The 9,908-nt window shown below is 35.4% G+C and overlaps 1 long non-coding RNA gene across 2 annotated transcripts; it reads left to right on the top strand.

Moving 5' to 3' along the window:
- The first annotated feature begins 666 nt into the window (after positions 1 to 666).
- LOC130460608 (uncharacterized) lies at positions 667 to 8,070 on the top strand. Of its 2 annotated transcripts, XR_008920465.1 has the most exons (5): positions 667 to 997; positions 1,493 to 1,606; positions 3,853 to 3,955; positions 5,167 to 6,522; positions 7,782 to 8,070. It is a non-coding gene; the product is annotated as an uncharacterized lncRNA (long non-coding RNA). The 2 variants fall into 2 exon arrangements; XR_008920464.1 differs by having other exon boundaries at positions 3,853 to 6,522.
- The last annotated feature ends 1,838 nt before the right edge of the window (positions 8,071 to 9,908 follow it).

Below are 9,908 nucleotides of genomic sequence, written 5' to 3' on the forward strand. Positions count from 1 at the left end.
CCGATTTTTGAATCCCTCATTAACAAAAACAGTAACGCAGAGTAATTGCAACAATGGACGTCTGAGCGGTTGAAGTTGGCCGAAACTGTGCATTTTTCTAAGGTAACTAATAACTAGGTAAGTGTCTGTGTCCTTCTATGCAAGTTCAAGATTTTTTGTTAGAAATTTGTAATGAAATGAAATGCATTCATTACAAAAGTATAATTTATAAACAGATGAAGTGTATAATGATAGAAAAGGCTTATAATGTCGAATTTACTGTCCTGAAAAATGTAGGTGTCGGAACAGAATCTATGACCTATTTTTAGTCCCAACTTGTATGAAGCGTTCCGAGGATAAGTTGATTTAGGAATGTATTATTTAATAATTAATGTTTATATTTTGACAAATCGTAAATTAATTTTTCGAAACATCTTACCTTCCTTGCAATTGGAAACAACCTTTATGCAATTGCAGGGGTAAGGTTGCGTACACACGACCCCCCTTACCCCGCTTTTTGCAGGAGCCTCTTTGATGCAATGGGGTAATGATAATGATGATGATCTTACCTTCCATGCATTGCACATTTAAACAAGTTAAAATGCTAGATTCTTGTGACTTATATGTTCCAACCACTTCAGTAATCAAAAGCTACAAATTTGTGCAAACTTTGGTTGTTAGCAGGAATATTGATGCGCCACGCAAGCTGCCCCTGCAAAACTATCATTCCTAGAAGCAACATTTATCAGGCTGACGAACTCTTCTTAAGATGATATATCAGAGAGAGACGCCTGTCAAAAGAAAGATGTAACATTGTTAGAAATGTCAAAAGAATGATTGTGCTTCCTTTTGGCATTGACAGAGGACTTGAATTAATCATGCTGATGAATAGCAGGGCAATTCTCCTTTGGCATATCAGATGATATGCGTGTGCATTGTCCGTATGCCCAAGGAGAATCGCACTGTTATTCACCAAACACAAACTTTTTTCTTCAAGGAATCCATGTTATTGTTCAAGGTAACCCTGAAAATCTTTATATATGCAGAGAACTTAAATTAATCATGCTGATGAATAGCAGGGCAATTCTCCTTTGGCACATCAGATGATATGCATGTGCATTGTCCGTATGCCCAAGGAGAATCGCACTGTTATTCACCAAGCACCAATTTTTTTCTTCAAGGATTTCATGTTATTGGTAAAGGTAACCCTGAAAATCTTTATATATGCTAATCAATTAGACCCTTAAATTGGATATGCCCTAAAGGGGTGGCATATGCTTTGTAAATATCAGAAGTAGTTTTACTTTTACTTTTACTACTGGAATATTGGTCCTCAAACTGGCTTGGGAATCACCAAGGAACCATTTGAACTTCATAATTTTCTTGTTCTGTTAAGATTTAAGCACTTCAATTTATTTCTGCATGAAATTATGTTAACACAGTTCGATGAATTTACTGATGGGATGCTAAAACATGTCTAATGTTATTTCATTGTTGATCTTGTCTTCCACAGAAATTAATTTGTCTTTAGATGTATACTGAGGCAAGAGTTGCAAGACTGATAAAACAAGCTTCAGTTAAATGAAAGTGCTTCAGAATTGTTACCCTAATCCTACTGTTTTATAAGGTACGTACGTCTTTGTACTGATCAGTATCTGGTAAAAAAGGAAAAAATCACTGCTAAACGATAAGTACCCTAATGAAATCTGATGTTGGCTAATTAGAATTTTATTCGATGTGGCATGATACTCTTCTTACTTAACTCAGTTGGATAATTCTAGTTTCTTAAACTGGTGTTTTACTATAATAACTGCAGAGGTAAATTCCATGTTGTCCTAAAGGTCAACCGTCAACCTTGCCAAAAGCATATAATCAGGAACTGAGAGGAGATAAAAAGACTGCTTAAGTTTTTCTTCTACATTATAAAGCATGGCTAGGATAATTTTAGGCAGCAGAGAACATGCCATTGGATCATCACATATGCTTAAATCAAAAGTTTCTTTCAAATGGATGTGTAGGGCTGGGGTGGATGCCTCTTCAACTGGTCCTAGACAAAGTACTTATTGTGGCCTTTGAACTTTGAAGGGTAAGGGGGTGCATATGAAAGGGTCGTAAAATCAGATGGTTACTATCATTTTTTAAGATGAAGCCACTATATGGGAATTTGTATGAAATTTGTGTAATGCCACTCTTATTTTTTGTTTAACAAAGTACTTTGATAAAGCTGTGTTGATCATGTTGCATTAACACTTTGGGCGTGGTAATAAAAGTCACCAACTTGGTTCATTGATGTTAGGAACTTACTAAATTGGGTAATTATCAGAACATAAATGATAAAAGAATATTCAGAAAAGCATGACATGCCTTCCTGACTAGCGTAGACTTTTCAGTTACAAGTTCTAGTGGCCCTTGTTAGTAGTTATGATTTCTTTAGTCACCTGCCAAAAGGATCAATGACATTAAGGGAATATGAAACTGATGATGGATGTAATGAAAATACATTAGAGTTGACTTAGAATAGGTAAATTAATACTAAATTTTTTTGCCCCCGTACTAGGCATTCGAGCTCGAGTTGTCACAGACATTTGAAAATATGTTTACAGATTTGGACCTTTTTTTGGATATGCCAATATGCTTGGGACAATTTAGGTTGAGTAGCCCTTTTGATGCTGAAGTGGGTCTAAATTTCCCCCTTTTACGATTGGATATTCTTTTTGCAAAAATATATTAATTGATTTTTCTGTTAGTCTCTTCTTTCAGCTACTTGCAGCATTATTTCACGGCTTAAGTTTGTCTATACCGGGTATCAAATTTGAGGATCAACCAGTGAAATGTTTAGCCATTTTACAGCTTTTGGCGTTTCTCAATATTCATTTTAACCAGGAATACTTATTCTTTGATTTTTCAAGTGACGCTGATTTCATTACTGACTTGTAGTTTCTTGCATGACAATAAACCTACATGAGATTAGTTACTTGACTTCTACTGGGTGATGCTGCGAGATTTTCATAAACCACAATACTTCTATGAGTTCTACCTCTTGATAGGAAAGAGTCAGCTACCATTATTTTTCCAATGGACCCGAAAAAGAGAAAAGGGGAAAGAGAAAACTATTAAGAATAATATGGCATAATTACAATCAGTTTGGAACAAATGAACACCTACAGTTATTTATTACACTATTTCCCCGATTTGTCTTTCTGAAATAGTCTCTCTCGTACTCTGAAGTCTCAAGTCCGGATAAGTTTACGCATCTTGATCTCCCAGGACCATTGCAGCAGCAATTAGATGAAACTTATACTGTGTTGTAACTTTTTTTTGTTGTGATGAATACAATCAACTAAATAGTAGTGGTGAATGGCAGGGCAAGTCTCCTTTGGCATGGCGGAAACTATGCATATGCATTGTCCGCATGCCAAAGGAGAATCACACTGTAATTCACCAAGCCCACATTTTCCAACTTTCCTCTTGCTTGTTACAGGGGATTAAGTGAGAGTGCTATTTAAACTACTCAACCTAAACCCTTTAATGGGAATGTGCAAAATAAAGAGCATATGCTGAAAAAATACAAAGGATGTTCCTTTCTAAACTCCATTTGCTCCTTTTGTGCATCTAGGCATTATGGTGAGACCTAATGTTCTTTAACTTAGTAGTGGTGTGATGGTCCCTAGCTCCCTACCCTTTGACTCAGCGATAGATATCAGTATCCCAAAGTTGCCCTTGTACAGGTCTGAATTCCCTTTGTGTACCTGAAGCCGTAAATATAGATTATTGTTGCATCTTTTATGTTGATCTTGTGATGAAAAAGCTTAATTAGCCTGATACATTTTATTACCACATTGATTTTGTACATCAAGCCATATAATCATGCAGATAGCTGGCAGCTGGACAACTGGAGTTGTAAAACTGCTTATTGTGTAAGACTTCTCAAACAAGATAAGGAATTGTTCTACAAAATAGCATGCAGAAAAATGAGGTTTATTCCTTAACCCCACATCTGCTGTTTTATTCTGTTTTTACATGCTCGACTTGCCACAAAATTAAGAAGCTGGTTTATGCTGTATAATATGCCGCTTTGTTCTAATATATATACTAGGTATTGTGGGAAAAGGCATAGCATATGCTTGGAGACTATTCCATTTGAGGATCTCTTTTTACATTCCCTGGTCTTTACAATCTGAAACTGTTGTTGACGGGTTGATGTTTCCCTTTTCCTGTTGAACTTATCAGATTTGGATGTCTCTTTATGCTTAAAATTACTGTTATTAAAGATTGTGTTTGAAGATCAAACGAGTCAACCAAATATTATTTATATATACCATCTCTTTATCCCTTATACTAGACAATCAAGCTCGAGTTGTCACAAACATTGGAGAATATAATAACTGATTTAGATCTTTATTTGGATATGCCAAAGAAAGTACAATATATGCTTGGGACAATCTAGGCCAATATGTAGTTTATGTACCTGGCTACACAATGCTTACTGTGCACCACGTTTTTAAACAAACATATCGTTCAAATCCAAATAACATATATTTCAAACCCAAATAACATAGTTCAAACCCAAAAAATCATGAAATAAAAGAACATATAGTAAAATGTTCCACTTATGTACGTGTACATTAAAGTCCTTCTCCATGATAAGTGGGGAGAACAATGTATGATCAAAATTGCGCTTAAAGCTGGTTGTTATCTATTTTTAGGTTCATTATATTTTGTACTTTGTTTGTCAAAATTCTGCAAAGTTCTGAATACTATTGCACATTTCAGCCCCCAACTCTCTTCTTTTCTGTTTTATGAGTTGTGATTAGTTATACAAGTGTGCAACTAAAGCAGGTTATTAAAACACACTGAACAAGGAAAAAAATCTAAATAGGTAATTATGTTTTTGATGGTCTGAATAGGTATATAAGTAATTGGCAAAAACTGAGAGCAAATAATTGGCAAACCATCCATTTGACGGCGGAATACTGAGGAACGCTTCAATGGAAACTGATATAGCTAATTGATTCTATGATGTAATTGCATATTCTTGTCCAGAGAACATTTTAATGCAGTTGGCAATGTGCCTCAATGTGTTCAAAGACTCTAATTGGACTTCAGGTCGCCGAGTTTTGGATGTGCTTGGAATATTTCTTTTTCGAATAATCACCAAAATGTTCATGATGTTTTTTTTATTTGCAGAAAAATGCCCAGCCTTACAGTACTCTTTGCAGGAATATGCTTTTTCCATGACAAATGGTCACAACTGATCCTCTTATATATACTGTGTAATTTCAACCCTCAAAGTTAGTTTATTGAGTGGAGTAAGAAAATGCATGGACGTATTACTGGGCAAATTCGTTTTGGCAGATGGTTTCTGATCTGGTAATTTACATACAGTTCACATCATCAGCTCACTGCCAAAGGAGATTTGCCCGGCAATTCGGCCATGCAAATCATAGCTTGCAATGCTTTCTTCTCATTGCATGATACAAGGAAACACATACTTGTAAATTTTAGACTGTCAGAACAACAGGTCATTTAAAATCAGTATTTATTTGATCTGGTTTACTTCACTAACCTGGTTTAATTTACTGTATGGAGTAGACGCGTAATTTAATGTAATATTCGGAACCCTGTTGTATGTAGGTCAGTTGTGTAGTCCTTTTTCCCCCCCTCTTATTTCTGGTTGAGTTTAATAGCAGCATCTATATACTGTATTAGTTTCTGTTTGTTCATGTAGTTGTCAGCATTTTAATCATCGCTTTGAAATTTACCTTACCACATAAACTTATTATCTAGCCATTCATTTTCAGTCTTTACCACATAGATAATAATAGTATGTGATCCTGTCTTATTTTTATGTAGCATGCTTGGGTATTGAATTTTTTGATAAAGTATAATTAGAAAACAATCTCTCTGCTGTCACAGGGTTAAGGTTACAACCTGTTTAACTAAGTTTTGGGTTACGGAGAAATTTGGATGTTGGTGCTATCTTTTGTATACTTGTCAAACAGGTTGGTATAATGAGTAGTATACAGTTCCCTCCCTCAAGATTGTCCTCTCCTCCTAACACAAGTATCTTAAGTTCCCGATAAGAAAGAAAATCGTCTCCAGCTTCTGTTTAACAAAGTTTCTGTACTTGGGAGATTTTTGTTTACTTGGTTTACTTAAGGCATTTGTCGTAAGTTTCTTCCCTCTCTTTTTTCCTTATTAAGAAATGAAAATGGGTTTTCATAGTCATTTCATTATATTACAGTCCTAGATTTCAAGTAGTTGGTTTAATTAGTCATTGCTGCATAGTCAAAATGAGGATGGAAATGTCTCACAAGCTATAATTTCTGTCATAGAGTGGGCATTAGGTATTAATTATGTTAAGAATACATGAATGGAAAAAGTACTGTTTCAACTATAGCTCTTATTTCTTATTCAATAAGAAGTATATGTTTTTCAGATGACACATTGTAAAGTTCCCAAGCCCAAGGGTTGTGTTTGCTGAAGATGCCTGAAGCGAATCAGAGGAGAACCTTAGCAATAACGTCATATTATCAAAGACATGTATGTGTTTTTCTTGCTTCACTGTTTTGGATTTGAGCTTGTGTCTGTTGTTTTTGAAGCTTAATCATGCTAGAGCTTCACAATGTGTAACTAAAACTAAATGGATGTATTTCAAATGATCTTTTACTTTGGTGGCAAGGTAGATAAAATATGAATTTGAGATCCATGTAGAATTTAATACAGAATGTTTTTCAGGATGAACGTCTCAAGAATGATTACAATAGACTATCTGGATTAATAATTCACTGATTCGTATTTGATTAGAGTTACACCCAATGTCTTAATCTTAAGTTTCAGGGTTTAAACTGAAGTTGAATGACCCAATCGTTTGAGAAAACACAACCATTTACCTGCAAAGAACAGAGAAGTGGAGATCACTATGGCATGCAGGAAACACTTGACAGTTGAAACTAGGATAAGATTAATTGCAAGGGATAGACAAGTACAGATTAAATACACAATACCTCATAGTTTTACTATATAGTTATGAAATACTTGTACTGGTGAATTGCAGGGCGATTCTTCCTTGGCATGACTGGAACTATGCTTGTGTGTGCATGATTTGCAGATGACATGTCAAGGAAGAACTGCACTGTTATTCACCGTCACCACATCTTTTTCTAAGCTAAATCATCTGCTCGTCCCTTTAATTACATATGTTAATCATCAATATGATGAAACTTGGAGAATTTCTCTTTGCCTGAACAGAGAATTTGCACCACTTCTACGTACCTTTTTTCTATGGCCTCAACTGGGGTCTCATACCATATCATATTTGTTGTGGCCAAAGTTACCATGCCACTTGGGCCAATCAGAATGTGACACATGGCCTTTGCTTTGCCCAGTAAGCCATCCTACATGGAAAACGGTTGCCTCCGTGTTACCTTTTATCAACCTGACAAACAAGACACGTGGCATTGAATCACGACCATAACGTGGTCCTGCGTTCTGCTGAATTAGGTCAGCTTGATTGAGGGCATTCTACCAAACCTGTCATTATGCATAATGGCCCAAAAAGCCAATTTAGTCATCTATCAATATGGCGGCTCAAGGCAGAGGACACATGTCCTGTCCTCAAAGCACAACCAATCACATTGTAGGAATTCTAGGTCACTCCTTGATAACCTAGTATTATATAAAACTCCAAATCCCAAGGGACAGGGACCATTCAATTACTCATAATAACCACCTAAAATATTGTGCTCTGGCTTCTCTTTACTTTCTCTCTCTAAATACCCTTACTTATTCATCTTTTGCAGGTCGGACCGGAGATTGCTGTGCTAGACCAGTTACCTCCTTGTAATCAGCTCAATGGAGAAACCCCACAACAATATTTATACCACATTAGCACCTGACTTTTAACTTTGACATTGGATATGCATAAGGAAGGGCATATGCTAGAAAAGTTTCCATTTAATAACCTTATGCCATGCATGTACTACATAATTCTCCTAGGAATGATTTCCCTAGAAAACCGTATTCAGTCCAATGATCCACGTTGTTGAACTATAGAATTCTCCTAAGATTTGGATATGCCTATTATAATACTACAAGAATTTTTTATATATTAATATTAGTACCCTATTGCTGTCATGAAGCTGTTAACTTGCTACATATTTTTCTTATGTGACTGTTTCTAAAATGGCTATTATTTAAACTTGCTTAATTTAAACTTTATCCATAACCCATAAACATAAGGGGATTAAAAGATGTTTCTGCATAATGTCCAATATTAGCTTGGTATTTGCACTGACAGATGCTACTTAAACTCATTTAAGCTCGTTTCATATTTGTTTGTGAAGAAGATATCTTAAGCTAATTAGAGATTCGAACCTGTTACACGGCTTTGTAAACCAAGGTCTATACACTCATGCTCACTTAGAGCTTATCACAATAATGTTTGTTTATGTCTGATTAACTTTCTCCATGCACACAAGAACTGATCCTTTTACAACCAGTGTTTGTATATTAGAGCCTAAAGGTTTGCCAAAAACAGGACCACATAGGATGTGCCTGGAATATCCTGTTTGAATAGAAAGTGTTGTGCTTCCATCTAGATTTTCCATTTTTCCAGGATGGGCAGGATCAAACATCATTTCTTAGGTTTGCTTGCTTATGTAGTTGGAAGATTGAGTAAACCATGCTTGTCCTAGGAATATGCTGTTTACTGCAATGATATTGATTTTATGCACTCTTTATAAATACGGATTTTACCTCACATTTTCATATCGAGCTACCAAGTGCATGGATGTATTGCTGGGCAACTCTTCGTTGGCAGTTGTTTGCTAAATGCTTCAGAGTAATTCCACAACACCAACATCAGCTCACTGCCAAAGAAGATTTGCCCGGTAATTTGTCCATGCAATAATTTACAAGACATAGGTCCGGTGTTATAACATCTATATTTCCTGATACAAACTCTATGTTTCTTCATACAGATACACCTAATCTCACTTTCTATTTTACTGTATGCATAATATGTTCCATATCTAATCTTTTGCACGAGTACTATCCATCCACCTCGTGTTGCTTTGACTTGATATTCTTGATTCCTTATTAGTTATTCGTGCATGGAAAATGTTTTACTATCATGTGAATCAAAGTCTTCGTTTGCTATAAATTATTACATTGTAATCGTGCCATAAATACTGATAGGAAAATCTATAACAATATTTCTATAAATATAAATTCTATAGCAGTAGGAATTGATTTCTATGATAGCCCTCAATATCAGTTAGTATGTACGGAGTAGTATATTAAATTCTGTATATCCAAACTTGTGTAAATTCCCTAATTTTTTATTACCATGCATTATCACTTGTTGTGTAAATCAAAGAGTTTTAGGAAAAGGCATATTTGGAAAGAAATACCTCAGCTCAGTCGATCAGTTTGAACATCCACACGAGCCATTCTATACAATACTCTTTACAGTTTACACACAAATTCATTCCTTTACCTCAAGAATTGACCATATACCAAGCGGGACACAAGTACATTATACATTGGGTGAGACAGATTAAAACACTATGCGGCTGAGGTATATTATTTCCTTGAATCTGTAATCTGACGAGTTATCTGAATCAATCAGTGTCATGTCTATTACTCTTGATACTAAACTTGTGGACTAACCAGTAAAATGTCTAGCCATTTTTACAACCTTTGGTGTTTCCCAATATTAACTTAAACCAACAATACTTATTCTTTGTTTTTTCAAGTGAAGCTGATTTCATTAGTCACTTGTAGTTTCTTGTATGGCCTTAATTAGACCTACATGAGATGAGATTATATTTTTACATCTTTCTTTTTTTTCCAAGTACCGAAACCTGTTATGTGAAACAGAACTGTAGATGTAATATAGAAATTATGGGTGGAAGAGTTCTGCCTCT

The sequence above is a fragment of the Spinacia oleracea genome, chromosome 5 (genome assembly GCF_020520425.1).
Source record: "Spinacia oleracea cultivar Varoflay chromosome 5, BTI_SOV_V1, whole genome shotgun sequence".
Lineage (NCBI taxonomy): Eukaryota > Viridiplantae > Streptophyta > Magnoliopsida > Caryophyllales > Amaranthaceae > Spinacia > Spinacia oleracea.